This window comes from Lithobates pipiens, unplaced genomic scaffold (assembly GCF_037356315.1).
Source record: "Lithobates pipiens isolate NorthernLeopardFrog02 unplaced genomic scaffold, aLitPip1_a1.2 Scaffold_28, whole genome shotgun sequence".
NCBI lineage: Eukaryota > Metazoa > Chordata > Amphibia > Anura > Ranidae > Lithobates > Lithobates pipiens.
Window position 1 is genome coordinate 165,886,431 of NW_027507789.1, and position 21,564 is coordinate 165,907,994.

At 44.0% G+C, this 21,564-nt stretch overlaps 1 protein-coding gene across 4 annotated transcripts in view; it reads left to right on the top strand.

The window, feature by feature from the left end:
* The window catches only part of RARA (retinoic acid receptor alpha), a 254,848-nt gene that overhangs the window by 69,999 nt on the left and 163,285 nt on the right, over positions 1-21,564 (top strand). The window lies entirely within an intron of this gene.

Sequence of the window (21,564 nt, forward strand, 5' to 3'; positions counted from 1 at the left end):
AATAATTCGAAAAATTCTACATACGTACGTATGGAGCCTCCTGAAGGGCTCAGAGCATAGCTATGCCTATTGGAGCCTATTTCTACCACCACGTTCATCATATCTTGCAAAATAGACCTTAAAGTAACTTTACAACTCCGCATGAAAAGCGTCCCGATATGTCACAATATACAGCAATACAATTCTTTTTCTGAAAGGTTGTATGTGGTGGTATTACGTTTTTTTCCCCACTGTTTGATAAGCTAAAACAAAACTGCCCACCATTCCATTTTAAATTTCCCAAGCCAAAATGTTAGGTCTGCTGTCAATTCTATGAGTCCACCATAAGTGGAAAGCTGGAAACCCAGACAGATCTACCAAACCTCAGTCCTTCTAATGCTTTTATACATTGACACTTTTGGATGGACTGGCTGTTTAAATTATTATCTTTTATTAGTGCTTGTGTTTGCTTTTGTCTTGTATGCAGTTTACGTACCTGCTAATGTGTTTTGCGAAAATATATCACCAGCACACCACCGATCTCCAAAACGGGCCCAAAGCTTTATTCAGCAGTCACAGTTATCACAGAAGCAACATTTTGGAGGCTCACAGGTCCCCTTCATCAGACATGCCTGATGAAGGGGCCCTTCAAGCCTCTGAACCATTTCTTCTGTGAAAACGATGTGATCACTGAATAAAGCTTTGGACCGGTTTTGGAGATCTGTGATGTGCTTGTGACATATTTTTACTTTGATTTTCTTTGGTTTGCAGCTGATGGTTGTTGGAGAACCCATTTACACTCACAGCTTAGCGTGTGGCTGCAAAATGTGGGTGTGGCTTAAAGTGCACTAAATATTTGGCGTGGCATAAAGGGTGTGTGGTTTAATATAGTCTGGGGTGACTTACATAGTGCAGAATGCAGTAATGTTAAAAGGGGAATGTACAGTGCGGAGTGTATACGACGGTGGGTAGTATGTGCAGGAGAGGGGTATGGAGTGTATAGTGGTGGGTATTATGTGCAGAAGAAGAGTGTGGAGTATGGAGGTGGGTAGTATGTGCAGGAGAGGAGTGCGGAGTGTAGGAATTTGGGTATGATGTAAAGGTGTGGAGTGTACAGCGATGGGTAGTATGTACAGGATGTTGTCAGCAGGGCAGTGGAGGGTGTCAATAGTTCTTTATTTTTCTTATTTATTTATTATTTTTTGTTACAATTAAAACATTTTTTATTTTTTTCATTTTTTCAAAATGCTTTTTGGGGGTCAGTGGACGGTGTCAGAGCAATGGACAGTGTCAGATTTTAAAATTTTTTTTTAGATTTATTAATTCTTTTAAAATTTTATTTTTTACATTTTTTACAATTTTTTTATTTTTGTATTTTTTTTCCCCATAATGATTGGGGATGGGGGGTACTGGACAGTGTCAGTAGGGCAGTGGACGGTATCACTAGTGTTTTTTTTTTTTTTTTTTATATTTTATTTATTATTTTTTACAATTTTGTTTTTTATTTATTTTAATATTTTTATATATAAAAAAAAAAGTTCACAGCGCTTCTGGGTAAGGGGGTGGGGGTATAGGGCAGTGGACAGTGTGACTGGAGAGCAGTGGATGATGTCAGTAGTTTTTTTTAATGGACAGTGTCAGTATGGCAGGGGGGAATGGTTTCAGTAATTTTATATATTTTTTTTAATACATTTTTTAATATTGCAATTATTATTTTTTATCAGCCCTGTTAGGGGGGGTGGGGGCTTTGGTGAGACCCCTGACATCTCCCCTTGACACAGAAAGGGAGTGAGGACACAGATTCCCCAGTCCCTTTCTCAGCAGCCTCAGCATGGAAGATGAATGGACAAGAGGCAGCGGCTCCCGTTCATTCATAATCTTAACACAGTTTACTTTGCTCAGTTATCAGAGGGCACAGGCGTGATTGGTAGAGATCGCTCACTGTGTCCAATTCAGAAAAGGAAGGGCCCTGTAAATGACATATTTACTGGCCCCTTCCTCTGTGCTACATCCTTACACATCCCCATAGCCGATGGGAGAGGAGCGAAGCTGGATGCAGGGGATAAAGGGGGGGGGGCGTAGAAGGAGGACAGGGGGCCAGAGGGGTAGCCGGAGGAGCACACAGGGCAGAGGAGGAGGAGGCGGACGACATGGAGGGGGGATGGAGGAGGACACAGGGAACAGATGGGAATGATCGGTGCTCACAACTATCATGGGTGCAGTGTGGGTCACAGTGGTCCCCCCAGTGAGCACCCTGCACACATGGTTGATACGCTACTGGCTTTGGGAATAGTGTTGGAATGCTTATGTGTTGCGTCTACCCCAGTTTTTATCATAGGAAACATGAGTAGCAGAAAATGTCAGACCTCTCCGCCTGTTAAAAGGAACAGAAAAAGCAGGCCAAACAGGACTACGGACTACTCTACATCGCTCTCATTGGACACAGTGTATAGATAGAAGGATTCTGTAGATAGATGGTGTGATTATAGGTGGTGTGGTGCAATACTTTTGGCTTTGTGTTCACTCTTTAGCACTAGTATGGTTCACCGCACACATTACAGTATGACCACACAATCAACTTTAGATCTACCAAAACTGTCATATCCTGACCTAACTAAACCATCCAGTCACGCAGACCCTTGTACTATATACTCGTTGGTAGATCCAATTATAACGTATGTGTGTGTGTGTGTGGTGAGCATTACAGTGATGTTACTAAACCCAGGGTCCTGCATTCACTATCTGGTTTCTCACAGTACACAGAACATGGAAATGCGATTATTTTAGTGAATAGAAACTGCTAAATACCTTTTCTCTTCAGCAGTATATAGCAGTCTTGTGACTTCTATCAGTGTCTGGTTAAAGCTTGTAGGAGGTATTTTCCTTCTCCTCTAAATATCCTATGAGGCTGCGTGACTCCTGACCCTCTGTCTGGACAGTGCTGATTGGCCCTGTGCTGATCACATGCACTCTCCCAAGAAACAAAAAAAAACTCACTAGAAATACACACCAAACTGAACGTGTGCAGCGTGCCCCCCAAGGCTCCGTTCTATCAACAGATGGATTGGGGGCTGTGGATGAAGGGGAGGATCAGAGAAGAGAGGATCTAACGGCCTTTTTATACAATACGGAGGATTAACCCCTTAGGTCCCACAGTGAGTATAACCAGCATGCTTTACTGCATATAACGACTGATTTTACTGTTGTGGGTTTAGTAACACTTTTTAAAGTGGGTAGCTATAAGCAGTACTGACTTGATATCAGCTGAGCAGTAATGTCATGATCCAAGCTCACAGGAGATGATGGAATTCTATTCAAACCTCTTTGTGGGTGTAATGACAATTTGACACATGGATATTATGCTGTATTTCTTGATGGCTGTAGTGCCTACACCAGGGAAGAGTTGGACTTCTAGTGATAATACATTCATGGCTGGCCTGGAATTTCGTACTAGTTTTATTGCTAAGGAACGCCCGTGGTGTGATCTCCTTATCAACAGTTTTAACTCTACACGCCTCCCAGCATGGAGAGTTATTTTCCCAGTTGCAGACAAATCTTGATGCTTCTTTTGCTTCCTCTGTTCCACCTTATAGTAGCCCCATACACACTATCAGATTTTCCTTCAGATTTACCAAAACCATATAATATGAGGTCAAACCTTAGGACAGGGGTCTCAAACCGGTGGCCCTCCAGCTGTTGCAAGACTACAAGTCCCATGAGGCATTGCAGGGCTCACAGTTACAATCATGACTCCCACATGCAGAGACATGCTGGGACTTGGAGTTCCGCAACAGCTGGAGGGCCGTCAGTTTGAGACCCCTGCCTTAGGCCGCGTACACACGGGCGGACTGTCTGACGGACTTGGTCCGCTGAAACGTGTTTCAGTGGACAGTCCGCTCGTGTGTGGGCTTCAGCGGACTTTTTCAGCGGACAGTCTGGCGGACTAAGTCTTTCGGAATTTCCGTAATTTTGTCCGTCCAACTTTGGTTTCAGCGGACAGTCCGCTCGTGAGTAGGCAAGTTGGACGGACTAAGTATGGCGCATGCTCAGAAAGGATTTACACGGCCGAAGGTTGCATTGCAGTGTATTGGACGTCGTATTTCTAGTCCCGTCGTACGTGCTGTACACGTCATCGCGCAAACTTTCAGCGGACTGTCTGTTCATCGTGTGTGGTCAAGTCCGTTCATTCAAAAGTAGGACGGACTGTCTGTCGGATTGTCTGACGGACTTAGTTGGCCAGACAGTCCGCCCGTGTGTACGCGGCCTTAGGAGTTTCAATTTGTATGCAATCAGGCAGGCCCTCGCACTACATGGTTTTGGTAAATCTGAAGACAAAAATCAGCAGAAAATCTGATAGTGTGTATGGGGCTTAAAGCAGTAGTAAACCCGCAATTTTTTTTTTTTTTTTTTTTTTTAACACCTGCAAAGCAAAAGGCATACTAGCTCATTATGAAATACTTACCTTAAAACGAGGCCCCGACATCTGGCCCGATCCACGCCGAGGGAGCTGACATGCTCCCTCTGCGTTTCTTCCGGGTATTGTGGCTCCGGCGCTGTGAGTGGCCGGAGCCGCGATATCGGCACTCCCACGCATGCGCGCGGGAGATTTCATTCCGGCCAGCCGGCCACTGCCCAGAATCCCCTTGTGCGCATGCGCCGCTGCAGTCAGCGGCGCATACCGAGGGGAATATCTCCTAAACCGTACAGGTTTAGGAGATATTTTTTTTTACCTACAGGTAAGCCTTATTATAGGCTTTCCTGTAGGTAAAAGTTAAAAAAATTGAGTATACAACCACTTTAAGGCCGGCCATACACGGTGCAAATTTCTTTCCTGCAACCACGGGTTGCAATAAAGAAATTTGCACGATTCCCCTATCAACACAGACCATGCTGACAGTGCAATCGGCAATTGTTTAATCCTGGCGGGAGCTGGCGGGTGAAGCATCCCTGCCTGGAGAACACAGTAATTATCGCTTTGCGGCTATAGCAGCCGCTTGCGATAATCGGTAGCGGATCCGACAGACTGGTTGTACCCAAGTTGATCAATTTGGTACAAAGCTTTGTCCATTAACGGTTCCTGCTGAACCGGCCCAGATTCAAACCATGTATGGCCAACCTTAGGGGTCCATTTAGATCGCACTGCGGTAAGACGGATTTTTCCCGTTAACATAAGGCACGTTAATTCACAGACCACAGTGCCATTTGTTTTGACTGGCACCCACCCCAAAACATGGGGCATCACGCCAGGTTTGTGCAGTGGGGTCTGGAGGGGTGGCTGGGATATTTTAGAGTTGGTTTACCCTTTCATAAAAAAAAAAAAGTCAACTTGCCCTTTAGGAAAACTGTTTACAGCGAAGCACGATGCCAAACATATTCAAAAACCAGTTTAGAGTTTAAAGGATACACTTAATGCCACAAATCCTAACACAAGACATCAACGCACGTGTGCTAGAAACGCATTGTATGAAGGGGTCTTAATACTGTATAGGCAGTAGTAATATGTAGTTTGTCTTTTCAAGATTTGTTAATAAGTAAATCCATCTACTGTTCCTTGTGATATTCCGAGGTCTTGAGAGACACATATGATGGAGCTCTCTGGGGGTCCTCACAGGGGCACAGATGGCTGTGTTGTGATAAGAGGTGGGCCTTGGTGTCTCTGCATGTGATTGATTTACCTGTTCTTCTGGGGGGGGGATGAGTACAGGACATTTGGATTAGGTAGGGGGTGTTCAGCACATAGCTGGAAGCTCTCTCCTCCTCCTCATTCTTCACCAGCTTCGTGACACTACTGAGTGCAAATCTTTCCGCTTTGATTAAAGTCGGAGAGACAGTAGCTGAAAAATGGGCCGCAATTCATTTTAATATTACGGAGTCTTAAATTTACTTTAATCTATTCCCTTCCTCCCCCTCCCCTTCTCTCCATTCTCCTTGGGGCTTTCTGCTTTTTCTTTGTACCCGTATTGGTTGGTTGGACAGCAAGATAGTAATGTTGGCTTATTTTTCAGAACTGAAACAGAGGTGGGTTGAGCCGGAATGCACCAAGTTATTGTAAACATCTCCCATCCTCGTGTTAATCCAGGGACGGCTGTATCTACCGTAATGGGCCGGTGGCTAAGGCTGGTCATCCACCTAAAGATTTCCCCATCCATGCTAAACGGCATCAATGGCATATCTTGTGCTGACAGCTATTTCAATTTTTACAGCCTGCGTTCACGACTGTCGGAACAGGGTCTACAGCCCTAGAGGTGCCTCCGTGTAGATTGTTTTTAAGTCTCACGTTCACCCTGGGAACCCTGAAAAAGATTCTCGTTGGGTGGTGGTGGCCTCCAGTTTGGAAGCCTGAGCTTTAATGAGTATGCAAGAATATATTTCTGGCTTAACCAATTATGTTGGCATGTGGTTTACACTGAGGACAGTCTTTTTTTAATTTATTTTTTGTTTGCGTTTTCACATTGAATTGCTTGAATTTCTGTACTTTGATAACTAGAAATGTTAAGCTTAGTAGCCTTTTTTGACCACCAGACTAGTTAGACCTGAAATAAGGGACATCAGATTAATGGATGACATGAACTGGGAGCCATTGAATCACATGTACTAGCCAATGAATGACGTGCACTGAGAGCCATTGGATGACATGTACTGGCCAATGGTCAATTTGCACTGGTATCCATTGGACGAGATGTACTGGCCAATGGACGACTTGCACTGGTAGCCATTGGATGACATGTACTAGGCACCATTGAATGACATGTACAGACCATTGGGTGACATGTACTGTCCTTGGACGACATGTTTTGGGAACCATTGGCTACGCCTGGCTGAGGTCTCTTATGCCGCGTACACACAATCGGACATTGCGACAACAAAATCCATGGGATTTTTTCCGACGGATGTTGGCTCAAACTTATCTTTCATACACACGGTCACACAATGTTGTTGGAAATTCCGAACGTCAAGAACGGGGTGACATACGTCGAGCCAAGAAAATTGAAGTTCAATAGCCAGTGCGGCTCTTCTGCTGGATTCCGAGCATGCGTAGAAATTTGTGTGGCGGAATTGTCTACACACGATTGGAATTTCCAACGGATTTTGTTGTCGGAAAATTTGAGATCCAGATCTCAAATTTTGTGTGTCGGCAATTCTGATGGAAAAATGTCCGATGGAGCCTACACATGGTCAGAATTTCCCATTGAACATTTTCCATTTGAAAATCTGACCGTGTGTACATGGCATTAGATTGTAAGCTCTAACAAGCAGAGCCTCTGTATCCTACTGTATTTTATTATATTGTAATTGCACTGTCTGCCTTTGTAAAGCACTGTGTAAATTTTTGGTGCTATATAAATCTTGTATAATAATAATAATGTGTCCTCTTCCTTTGAGCCTCTGGGCTACATGGTATCAAGTATCTCTAAACATTTCTTGGTGGCACCCAATGGAGAAGTCGTTATTCTACCAGCAATAGGCTGCTTCTCCTGTTGGTGGTCTATGGCAAAATCGGTGCAATACTGTGTGGCAGGATCACTGCCTGGAGCAGGCTGCAACCCCTGTTCTTTGTCGCCCGTTGATCTGAAGTCTGTAACTGGGGGGTATAGATAGCATGGTGCTGTTAAGTGAGGCTTTTAAAAGTTAGTGTTTTCTATCAGGAGGAAATATTGGAGGCAGGCCTGGACTGTCCATAGAGCACACCAGGCATTTGCCCGGTGGGCCGGGCCGCATGTCCTGGCAGGAGTGGCCTGTTCAATGACTAGGCCGTGCAGCTGGAGGGGGGTCAGCAGCCACAGTCTGGATGGGGCTTGCTGAAGGCTGCTGCCATGGCTGGCCTCCAGCTGTGCGCCCATGCCTGTGTCTCCTCTCCTGGTATAGCATGAAGATCTGTATACTCTGCAACTGCGCAGGCAAAACGAGCCGAGCTGCACCCAAAGAGGTAACTCAACTCCGTTGACTCCTTACATGCCAAATGGTCAGCAGGGCCAGGGACACAGGCACGGCACAAGCTCGGGGACAATGTCATGAGCCATCATTATGAACAGTGGGGATATATGGGGGATACAGGATTTCCTATCATCTGTCGAGGGGGGTTAGTAGTTGGGTGGTGAAGGTCCATGAGCTGGGGGCAGTGGTTGGGGGAGGTTACGGTAGTTGGGAGGGATGGGCAGCAAATGGGGGGGGGGGGGGTCTGTCATTGGGGGCTGAGGCTCTTTTGGGGCGGCAGTTGGTGGGATTTGCAGTGCGGGGACCGGCTCAGTAGGTGTCCTATCGCTGGCCACCCCCATGGTCTCTAAAGGAATTGGCTGCTTGGTCTGGAATGCCCAGGCTTGGTTTTTTTTTTTGTACGAGTCCGGGCCTGATTGGAGCTGCCATGGCCCGCAGTGTTGGAAGGTGCAGGCTTCAGGGCTGTCATTTTTACCCTCCTTTCATACTTTGGGTAGTCACCGACCTGGAACAATCATGTGCAAATCACATGTCGGATATCTTGTACACACATGCTTGTTCTAGGGTGGTGACCCATAAAATATTAACGTTTTTTATTATTTCTTTCTCCATATTCCTAAACCCCATTCTTTTATTAGACATGTCCGCGTTTTATGGGTATGACACAAGCGGGTCCATAATGTCACATTTGGTTCTACGGCGTGATGACTGAGCCATAGGATACAACAGGCTATTTAGGTGTATGAACATGTTCTGTAGTACGAGGTATAAAAGCGCTAGAACGAGGCCATTAGATCCTAGTGAATATATACAGTAAGCTGCATCCTCTGAAATATTGCCCCAGCCTATAAAATGTCAGGGTGTTACTATGTGTGCACGACGATCAGTCACAGAGCAGAAGGAGTTAGCGGGGTACCATTATTTTCCCAGCCTGAGGCGGCAGGTCAGCGGTGAATGATAAATACTCTGCTCTTCTACTGATTACATTTACCACTGACAGATTGCGTATCAGCAGCGGAGTAATCAGCGTCTGCTGGGGAGAGGGGCCAGCCTGAGTGTCAGGGGACTTCTTTCTATATAAGCCCTGTCATTATACCTCCATTAAACTATAGCTGCCAATATTTTCCAATAACTCCTCAATACGAGAACTCATTACGCTTGGAGGATGCCGGCGCGTGGGTGTCTTGATTGAAAATATCTGTGTTGGGGGGGGGGGGGGGGGGGAGGAGGATAGTCGCTCTTTAGCTCAATTTTGGTTTTGAGGCTGTGGGGGCTAATTTTAAGAAATTAGAGAAGTTGCCTATGGGGATGAAAGTGAACAGCAAGGTTTCCATATTCATTGAAGGTACAACCCCAATTCCGAAAAATTTGGGAGGCTGTGTAAAATCTACTTAAATAGAAAACATATCTAATGTTTAAACTGAGACAATTGACCATTTTAAGAAAAAAATAAGGTAATTTTTAAAGCTATGGCAGCAACATATCTCAAAGCTGGACAGGGCCATGTTTTAGCATGGTGTAGCACCCTTTCGTCTTTTACCAACATTCTATTAACTGAGGAGGCCAGTTGCTGTTTTGGGAGAGGAATGTTGTCCCTTTCTTGCCTGGTATAGGATTCCAACTGCTCAACAGTCCTGGGACGTCTTTGTCGTATTTTTCCTTTTCAAGATGTACCATATATTTTCAATTGAGGAAAGGTCTGGACTGCAGGCTGGCCAACTAAGCATCTGGATTCTTCTACTCTGAAGCCATGCTGCTGTCATAGATGCAGTTTAGCATCGTTCTGCTGAAATTGCAAGGCCGTCCCTGAAAAAAATGTCTTGGTGGGAGCGTATGCTGCTCTAAATCCTGGATATATCCTTCAGTATTGATGGTGCCTTTCCAAATGTACAAACTGCCTATTCCATACACACTAATGCCCCCCCCCCCATGCACGTTTTTGAACTGAGTGCTGATAACAAGCCATAAGGTCCCTCTCCACTAGCCTGGAGGAGGTGCCTATGTTTACCAAAAAGAAAGTCCATGTTTAGATTTGTCTGCCCACAGAACAGTTTTCCACTTTGCAACAGACCATTTTCAATGTGCTTTGGCCCAAAGAAGATTATGGTGTTTCTGCATCATGTGCAGATATGGCTTCTTTGTATGATAGAGCTTTACCTTGCAATTTTGGATGGTACGTTGAACCGTGTTCAGACAGTGATTTTTGGAGTTATTTCTGAGCCCATACAGTGATGTCACCACAGAATCACATTAAATAAACAAAAAGAAATAGCCCTAGGTGCACTTTTTAAACCACATACTTTAGGACCCTGCGCAGTGACTGGATCACTGTAACAGTTGACAGCAAGGAAATGATGGAAAGTAACAAATGTTAGAAATCGCAGGGTAAGCACTGCCCAGGTACGAAATCGCAGGGCAAGCACTGCCCAGGTAAGAAATCGCAGGGCAAGCACTGCCCAGGTAAGAAATTGCAGGGTAAGAACTGCCCAGGTAAGAAATTGCAGGGTAAGAACTGCCCAGGTAAGAAATCGCAGGGTAAGAACTGCCCAGGTAAGAAATCGCAGGGTAAGAACTGCCCAGGTAAGAAATTGCAGGGTAAGAACTGCCCATGTAAGAAGTCGCAGGGTAATCACTGCCCAGGTAAGAAGTCGCAGGGTAAGCACTGCCCAGGTAAGAAGTCGCAGGGTAAGCACTGCCCAGGTAAAAGAAAGAAATAAGAGATACAATGTGTTCATATAGTCAAATGGACCGACCACAAGTAGATACAAATAAAGACAAAAACAAAACTCCTGGAGGTTTAGCAGCAGGTTCACACTAATGTGGGACTGGAAACCCCATGATCCGTGTGCGTTTCCCACACCACATTCAAATCACAGTGCCAAATGAATTTTTCCAAAATCCCTCCTAATACTCCTCTCTGAGCCCCCCCCCTACAGAGAAATTTTAAAGGTAGGAAAGGACATTCTGTGTCTGGAATTTCCCTTTTTACGCTATAAACATAAAAAGGCCAACAATTTTGAAAAAATAAACAATATTTTTTACTTTCTGCTATAAAACATCCAATGAAGAAATTTTGTTGTTTTTTTTATTTTTTTGATCAATTTAGGCCAATATGTATTCTGCTCTATATTTTGGTTAAAAAAAAAAAAAAAATATGCACATTGATTGTTTTGCGCAAAAGTTATAGCGTCTACAAACTATGGTGTGTGTGTATATGTATATGTGTGTATATGTATATATATATATATATATATATGTATATATATATATATATATATATATATATATATATATATATATATATATTTATTTACTAGTAATGCTGGTGATCAGTGACTTATAGTGGGACTGCGATATTGCTGCAGACAAGTCAGACACCTAAATTACATTTTTTGGGGGCCAGTGACACTAATACAGTGATCAGTGCTAAAAAAAAAATGCACTGTCACTGTACTAATGACACCGGCAGGGAAGGGGTTAACATCAGGGGCAATCAAAGGGTTAAATGTGTTCTCTGGGTGTTCTTGCTAACTGTGGGGGAGGTGCTTTGACTGGGGGAATGTAACACTCGGTGTTCCTCCTTAGCAGGCACACAGGATCAGCACATTCTCCTCTCGCAGAATGGCAGTCTGCCTTGTTTACACGGACGATCGATGGGTCCCAGCGGACATTCCATCTGCCCGACCCGCTGATTTGCTACCACTGTGTCCAGTCACAGCGGGAGTGGGTTGCTGGCACCACACTCGTGTGCCCCAGACCCAGAAGTGTCAGATCACATATTCAGTACGTGATGTGCCACGGAGCACCCGCCCTGCTGCCGTATATCTACAGTGGGTGGTTGCACATCAGATATGTCTGTCAATTAATTCTTATTGATCTTAAGAGTCTCAAACTGAAAATGTCAAAAGCACAATCATCGTCACGCCTAAATCCCAGCAACCCTGGCCTATGCTGACAGCCTCTATTCACACCCAATAAGAGTTCTAATTTGGAATAAAAATGCCAGTTATCGTCAGATGAATCCAGTGAGAACATAAAAAAGTATAGTCAGAAAGCTCCATATAAAGATCCATATCCTTGTGTTAAATGCCAGCAGTGTAAGTTCCTGAATTTAACTTGGTACCAGCTTGCAGTCTCTGTACAGCAAAGCTCAGATTGGTGGAGGGAGAAGCTACACAAGGAACTAATTAGGTGTGTTGCAATGTAAGGAGCACTCTGGTAGGAGGAGAGGGCTCAGACCCAGAGAGATGAGCTAATCAGTGTGCTGCTTCTCCTTTTAGGCCCCTTTCACACAGGTGGACCTATTGGGTCCGCCTGTCATCTTTTTTTAGGCGGACCCGATTGGACCATCCATTGTCCCCTCTGGAGTGGCAGATGTCTGTTTACACCCGCCGCTATCTGATCCAGTCCTATTGGCCAATAACAGACGGATGGGGCATCCATTTCCCAGCCGTCTGGTTGATCGGATCAGAGTGGCCTGTTTACTTCTGACCACCCATAGAGAAAACATTGTACATTAGACTCCTGCACTCTATACACTGTATTGTAAACATAAAAGGAATCCTATTGGGTACTCAACGGCAGCAATATCGAAATGAACATTCGAGGGCAGGGTGGAGCATTGGTACCTGTGCATTGTGGGAACAATTGAATAGAGTAATAACTTCCATGTGCAATTATCGGCACTGCTCATCAGTCGCTGGGATTGTCCGCCTTGGTGGAAGGTCTCTGTGACAGCTGAGCTGTGGGTCCCAATAGAAAAGGGATCCGGCATCTCACTGTACATGCATACGAGTTTAATGTTGCCTATCCTAGAGAAGCTAGTCACAACGGTATGGTAATTGACATAATGAAGAACACATCTCTCATCGTGCGGCATTATCACACACTGATATGCATCAATGGGGCAACCTGATCCACAGCACCCATTAGCGTTCCAAGTAAATGATTTCTGATCGGTTGTTTACAATTACCGCTTTCATACATTACACTTTGTATTAGCGAATGTTTGGATTATGTGCCTCCCTCTGTATTGTGCTGCACCCGCACGCCTGTAACCTGGTGCAGGTATAGCGGTATCTGTAACTGATGCAGGCATCATTCATTGCAGATCAGATAGCAGCTCCTGAATATTTCAGGATCCCGGCAAATGTGTTCTATGATGAGACCTCAAGAGACGTACCTCTCACCTCTTCCTAATATGCAAACATCAGGACGTGTACCTCTCCACTCCGACCAACAGACATCAGGAGACATACGTCTTACCTCCTCCTTTACAACAGATATTTGGACACTTGTTCTATTCTCTCTAGAACACACAGATATTCGGATACTTACCGCTCAGGTCTTTCCAATACATTTAAAGTGCAAGTCTACTTTCAAATTTTATTTTTGAAATAAACTTGCCCGGCAATTCAAGAAATGTAAAAAAGCAGCTGCAATACTCCCTACTTCTTTCACTCTGTACCTTCCTGACTCATTGATCTGTGATCTAGTGCTAATTGTCTTCCAGGTAGAATGGCACCCATCGTCTTTCAATCCACTTCTTGTGGAGCCTAGGTCAGTGATGGAAAACCTTGGCACCCCCAGATGTTTTGGAACTATATTTCCAATGATGCTCAACTACACTGCAGAGTGCATGAGCATCATGGGAAATGTAGTTCCAAAACATCTGGGGTGCCAAGGTCCGCCATCACTGGCCTAGGTTGTCAAGGATCTGTCCGGGGTGTCATCAGGCTGCCCTGAAAAAAACAAGAGAATGCTGAAGAGAGTGGTGCCATGTTCTATGCAGCATTTAGGAACCATCTACAAGCTGGAGGGGGTGGAGAAGGAATAGGAACTGTGACTTCATACTCCTGGACCGCTATACTATAGATCAGTGGATCCACGGGCTAGATGCAAACATTTGCTTGCCTTTATCTGGTCCTCAGACCACTATTCCACCAATGGTGAGGGACTATTTCTCCTAATGACAATGATGGGGCAGTATTCCTCCAAATGACACACCTGATGAGGGACTATCCCTCCTAATGACAACAGTGATGGGCAGTATTCCTCCCACTGACACCAATGATAAGGGACTATTCCTCCCACTGATATTAGCGATGAGGGGTAGTTCCTCCTACTGAGGCCAGTAACGAGGGGCAATTCCCCCTACAGATACACACAATTGGCCAATATTTTTCCCACTGACACCAAAGATGAGGCACTGTTCCTTCCACTGACGCCACTTTTCTGCTTCCACTGATCAAAGTCTGAACTCACTCCCTAAGTCTGAGGGCCAGTAAACTGGCCTTTTGTTCCTAAAGTTTGGAGACTCGTGCTATAAATAAAAGACGTAAAGTTTAAAGCCAGCCATAGATGGAGAGATTTTCTTAGCTTCAGCCACAGGAGATAAGGAAAGCTGTCCTCGCCGGGAAAACACAGTGATGGTTGCTAGCCACTATAATAGTTTCTAGCAATAATTGGCTGTACCCAAGTTAACTGGTTGATCAATTAAATTGGGTACATTCAACCTGCCCATACATGGTTCAAATCTTGGCTGGTCCCCGCTGAACTGGCCAAGATTCGAACCATCTATGGCCAGCTTTAGTAACAGGTTTTTTGCAATGCCCCAAAAGGGGAAAGTGGCTACTGGGTGGGTACTAGGTACTGGTATGGGCACATTTATATATTCCTATGCTTTTCCCTAATGCAGTTCTGGGATATCAGGTGAGCAAATCGCAGGCTTTCAACTGTCGCTTGTGGGGTCTGCCAAGTTCTTTGCAAATACCAAATCTCAATGAATGTCAGTATTTACATTTGCTATCCAGGGGGACTCCTGGAATGGTGAGCCGATATGAAAAAAGTGGTAGCAGTCACCATAGTGTTACTCTTACTTTGGCTAGTTAATCCTTTGGACAAGTTTACTATAGGCAGGGAGACTGCATTGGAAAACAGAGCACACTCTACTGGGTAATTCACAAACTTCTAAGTTGAATTCAGTAATACAAATATGGACACGCAAGCGTGGAAAATTATGTAATTCTTATTAACAATTACTTTAGAAACAATGGAAGTGAAGGTTAATCTACCTTCAAAGTAAGGTAAATCCCCTCTGCTGTTCCTATGACGGCTGTAAAATTCAGGGTTTTCATTCACTTTTAGCCCCGGTGGCAATAGTCTCCAGTACAAACAGTGAGATATTGCAGTAAAAATGTTAGAGGATCTAACCCAGCCTTTCTTGACCTTTTTACCCCATGGAAACTCTTAACATACTTTTTAGGTCTTAGGGATCCCCTGCTAAAACAAATACATTGAGGGGTAAGGGGGAATAATGCCCCTTACAGAAGTGACCAGTGGTTAACACAATACCAACCTTACCGAATGATAAAAAGATCATTGGTGTCCTGCCTCTGATGTTGGGACAATGCAGGCCCATGAAATTGAACGTTCATTCTAAATGATCTGTATTTGAGAATGGCTGTTCTAACCCTTTACCACCCAACCCAAAACCCATATTTATGTGTCCAGGGAATCTAGTGACATACTTGTACGGTTTGGCCCCATTAATTGCTGTATCTCTTTGAGCTAGATACATGGACCTTCTTACAGTATACTTCATTCACTCCTGGTAAGAATTAGGTGGGTAGAGCCACGGACTAGTTTGCCATTTGAAAGTTTTAGCCCTTGTACACACGGTCGGAGATTCCGACGGAATGTGTCCTATTGGACCGTTTTGTCGGATATTCCGACTGTGTGTGGTCTCCATCGGACTGTATACTCCGACGGACCAAGTTTTCCAACTTGTCTGTAACATTTTTTGACAAAATGCTCCAATCGGACATACTCCGATCATGTGTAGCCTACTCCGACGGACAAAGTGCCACGCATGCTCAGATCACATTCCTAGATCAAAGCTATTGGCTACTAGCCTGAACGTAGTCCCATCGTAACGAAATAACGTCATCACGTTATGTACAATCGGATTTTCCGACAACTTTGTCCAACCGTGTGTATGCAACAGTTTCAGATAAAATCCGTCGGACGAAATCCAACGGATTTGGTTGTCAGAATGTCCGACCGTGTGTACAAGGGCTTAGACATATTATAACATACTATATGCACACCAATGACGTAAATACATCTTCTTGGTAATGAAATGTCACGATGGCTTGGCTTTAGTCTTTAAAGTATAATTCAATTATGGAGCGCTCCATTACATGGGGACCAGAGCTGAAAATCCCGTGACTAACCTAGACTAAAAAAAAAGGTATGTTTACTGATCCTTTTTTACACAGGGTAGGCAATATAGGTAAGAGGAATAGGGAGGGAACATTATTAAGAATAGTTAATGGTTTTAAAGTTGAACGAAAGGGAGGAATACTCCCTCTTTACTCTAATGGTCACCATCCCTCACCACCATCATCTTCTGTGCTGGTTTTTGGTCATCTTCATTGGCCGGTGTAGGGTGACGTCACGCCTTCGTATGTGCAGGGGCTAGTCATTGCAGCATACAGGGATTGGGTTGGCCATTGTAAGCCTACATACGGTTGGGTTTTCCGAAGGAAAATGTTCGATGGGAGCCTTTTGTTGGAAATTCTGACCATGTATTGCTTCATCGGAATTTCCGACACACAAAATTTGAGATCTGGATCTCAAATTTTCCAACAACAAAATCCGTTTTTTGGAAATTCCAATCGCGTGTACACAATTCCGAAGTACAAAGTTCTACACATGCTCGGAATCAAGTAGAAGAGCCGCACTGGTGATTGAACTTCAATTTTCTCGGCTCGTTTTACGTCACTGCGTTCTTGACGTTTGGAATTCCCGACAACATTGTGTGACTGTGTGTATGCAAGACAAGTTTGAGTCAACATCCGTCTGAACATCCGTCTGAAAAAATCCCATGGATTTTGTTGTTGGAATGTCCGATCGTCTGTACGCGGCATAACTGAAATTTTGGTGCCTCCTTTAATTCCACTTTAAGGGCACGTATCTTTCACAGCCTCCTGAAATCGGCCCCCTTATTTCTCACCTCCTCCTAATACGCAGCTATCGGGAGCAGTACTTTTCACGGTCTCTAATATGTGGGCATTTTACACATACATCTGGTGGTAAAAGACGCAATGACGTATGAAGAAAATTTACTTCATTGACCTTGAGAATCCCAGTTTAGCCGAGAACTCCTAAAAGACATTTTGATGTCTGGGTGTGAAGTTGGTCAAGTGATAATTGAAAAATCATGTTTTCCTTGTGGCATTCCTTGCTGCTACCATAACAAGTCTCTTGAGGTCTAAATATTTAACCCATTCCTTGCCAGGCTGCTGTTATATGGAATGTACATGCATTTATTTTTCTATATATATTTTTTTTTTTTTCTCTTTAACAACATTTTGCTTGGATGGATAAAAAAAAGGCAAAACTACTTGTCAAAGATTTGTATCACTGTTTGATGGCAGAAACCTAAATGGGCCTTACAAATTACATTTGGTCTCTCCATAAATCACACTTTGCTTCAGACAAGTAAAAGCAGTCGGTGAACTGCCAGTGTTGTGCAGGAAACTTTGCAACTGTGCTAAAGTCAGAAAGCGCTCTCTGTTCATTTTTTTTTAAAGTCAACATTTAACTGATTAACCACTTGCCTGCTGGGCACTTTTAATCCCTTCCTGCCCAGGTCAATTTTCATCTTTCAGCGCTGTCACACTTTGAATGACAATTACGCGGTCATGCAGCACTGTACCCAAACAAAAGTTGTATCATTTTTTTTCACACAAATAGAGCTTTCTTTTGGTGGTATTTAATCACCACTGGGGTTTTTATTTGCTAAAAAAATAAAAATCTTTTTCATAGTTGGTAATAAACATTTGCCATCAGGTAATTTTTCTCCTTCACTGATGTGCGCTGATGAGGCTGCACTGATGGGCATTGAGAGGCTGCACTGGTGGGCACTGATGGGCATCACTGATGAGGAGAAGCCACTGGTGGGCATTGATAGGCGTCACTGCGCTGCACTGGTGGGCATTTATGAGGCAGCACTGATGGGTGGCACTGATGGGCATCATTGATGAGGCGATACTGGTGGGCACTTATTGGCAGCACTGATGGGCACAGATTGGCAGCACTAGTTGGTACTGTTGGGACAGCACTTATAATCAGGACACCGATTATAGTGCCCTGATTATCAGTGTACATGTCCCTTTTAGAGAAGCCAGTTATCGTCCCTCTTCTCTTCTTATGCTGTCAGCATGAGGAAAGGAGTGCCGATAACCGACTTCTATTAACATCCGCAATCAACTGTGATTGGACAGTCGTGATTGGCTCTTTATCTTAATCGGTGATCAGCAGTGCGCTGCCCTCCCCCCGCGATCACAGGAGACCTCCATATGATGACTGCCCAGAACTAGCCATCCGCACTGTAGTTGGCTTTAGCGCGGTCAGCAAGTGGTTAAACTATTGGGGATATCCTGCAATAGTGACAGTGAGGAGAATATGGTGTGTTGTGTGGGTGTGTTATTTTTTTTATTTTTTTCACCACCTCCAGTCCAGGCCAATTCTGTTATTTCTCTCTCATACATGTGAAAAATCTGTATTTTATTTTTTTTTCTTAGAACACTCAAACGTATTTTTTTTTAAGCAGAGGCCTTGGAGAATAAAATGGTGTGGGTTGTCTCACAATATTTGCGCAGCGGTTTAGCAAAAGCAAATTTTCAGGAGAAAATCTACTTTAATGAATTTTAGTGAATACAAACACAATATAATACCCAATTGGGCACCCCCATGGAATGCCAACAAATTCTATACGTTAAAATATCCATAGGTGATGCTTTAAAGGTCGGGTCACTTGTTTGGAGTTACATAGAAGGTCTGGTAGTAGAATTTTATTGCTTTTATTCTGATGTTCATGGCAATATGTCACATGTGTGGTGTGTTCGTGGTTTACATATACCTGTGGGACCTGCGGGATGCGCTTTCAAATTTAAAAAATCTATATTATTATTATTTTTTTCATGGATTGATTGGCCAATGGAAGTGACATTCCACATATGTGCACTTTCCCAATATGCTGCCCTTTTAGCAGATGGGTAGTGGTGCCATTAACTGTTATTGGCACCTCCATGCACCAGCCAACGTGCGTGTTTTCGCACACAACAAACCTCACCGTGCTGCAGCACCATGTGGTTCATGGCGACTCATTTTTAGAAAAGGGTAAGGGACTTTTTTTTTTTTTTTTTTTTACATATTCCTCGCACAAAGGGCAGCCCATTGAAAGGAATGGATTCTCCTACATGCGACATGTGGAAACACATGGGCTCGGTCCCACTGCTATGGTGTGAACTGAACCTAAGACAAACGCATGACAACGCAGCTCACAAATGCCTTGAAAAACTGAATTACAACGCAAATGCACCAAATTTAATGAGCTGTTAATCCAAAAGATTTCAGGGATCGTTTATTCAAGTGTGAATTAGAGCATAAAACAAACCCTTTGGTTGCTATTGTCAATGCACTTTTTTCCTAATGCTGTTATATATCCACATTGTGTTTTTTTTTTTAGGGGTGAATCAGATGTTCTAATTTACCACTGAGGAAATGCCATTTTAAAATCCCTCTAATTACTAATGTCAAATACAGCAAAGCAATATGGATGCCCCGTAAAGAACATTTAGCCATTTCCATAATTATTACAGTCTTGTTAAGCAACATTAAAGCTTTTCCAGCGCAGTATAAGTGCCAGTTACTGCCGGAATTATACATTGTTTATGAAATAAAATAGTCACTTTCCGCATTTTGTTGGACTCGTAGTATGTATTATCATTATAGTGAAGGATATTGTTCTTATAGTTTAGCAGAAAGACGATCAGGAGCGCATTTTATTTGAAAAATAGATAGAACAGTTTAATTAGGAGCTACGGTGTTCTGTGCTGCAAGGAGAAGAGGTAGGGAAGGTGGCCGATGACTTTTTATCTTTTTTTGAAGGTTTTAGTGACCTTTTATGAGGGTTTAGTGACCTACTATAGGGCAGCATTATAACATATATCGGCCTACTGGGAACCTGGGTGGAGGACTGCGAGTGAGGAGGAACTCATGGATAAGGGAATATAGATTTATGGTTGGCTTGGTGTTCTACTCTAGTGAGGAAATCGGTAGGGAAGGTGGGCAGTTACCAATGGCGGCCCATGCATTATGGGCGCACGGGTGCCGACCCCCCCCCCCCCGACACCTTTGGCTGCTGTCCGTATTCATGTGCCCGGCCCGGCGGGGATAGGCGGGGGGTGTGTATTTTGAAGCATGGGATTAGAGCCAGAGGCTCAATTGCGCTTCAAAATAGGGTGGGCTCGGGGCGCAGAGCACTGAGTCCTGATCCCACCCTGTTGTGTGGCATAGCAAATACATTTTTGCTATTTTTCACACAAGCGTTCCTCCCTGCCAATCAGGAGGCAGGTCAGTGAGACCTGTCTCCCGATTGGCCATAGCGGTAAGCGATCCTATTGGATGCCTAATGATTTGGCTGAAGAGGAGACGCGGCGGAGGAAGCCTGAGGAGCCGAGTGGACACAGGAGCGGCAGCCGCCGCTTCCAGCCGAAGAGGAGAGCCCTGTTACTCCAGGAGAGGAGCAGAGCCCTGCCACACAAGCGGTAAGTGCCGCCGGACCGTCCGCACGCGGGAGGGGCGGGGGGGGGGGGGTCTGTTAGTGAAGTGACAGCTGATATATTAACCGATATAATTTTAACTGTGTGTGAGAAGGAACTCGTGTATAGGGAAAATGATGTGCGGAGGAGCACATGTATATAAGGCATGTGTTTTATGGTTTGTTTGGGGTTCTGTGCTGGCAAAGAAATAGGTAGTTTAAGTGGGAAATAACTTTTTTCTTTTATAAAGGCTTAGGTGACCTACTATAATGATAACCTGAGTGGAGGACTATGTGTGAGTTGGTGCACCTGTATGTAGAGAATGTGGTTTTATGGGTTGGTTAGGTGATTTGTGTTGCAAACCAAATATAGGGAAGGTGGGCAATGACTTGTTTATATCTTTTTATTAAGGTTGAAGTGATCTATTATGAGGATGTATCCTAACCTATATCATCTTAATGATAACCTTATTGGAGGACTGTGTGTGACAGTACATGTGTATATAGGGAATATGGGCTTATGGTTGGCTTGGTGTGCTGGAAAGGAAACGGGTAGGAAAGGTGGGCAATTAATTTTTATCTTTCATGAAGGTTTAAGAGAACTGGGGAAGTATCTTGACCTGTATCATCTTGGTGATAAGCACATGTATATAGGAAATATGAGTTTGTGGTTGGCTTGTTGTGTTATCCTTCTTTATCCAGAAAAAAACTGTTTTATTTGGTGTTAAACACATAAAGTCCAAGAATCCACAGTAAGATCATATATGGCAAGTATGTACATTTCCAAACATAGTAAAAACTGTGCCTTTTACTTAGTGGTATAGTCACCATCACCAAATGCCATGCATCTATGACCATTTTCCACATCACCCCCTGCCAATGTTCTATGGCAGATCACCTCGCCCATCTCAGACCAGTGATAGTTCAAATTAAGTAGTACCATTAGCCCATGTTGAGTCTCAAAAGTCTATCCATGACTAGGTCTTCCGGAGCAAGTCCCGGGGTTCCCAGCCATGGTTACCATAGTTTTTCAATTTTTT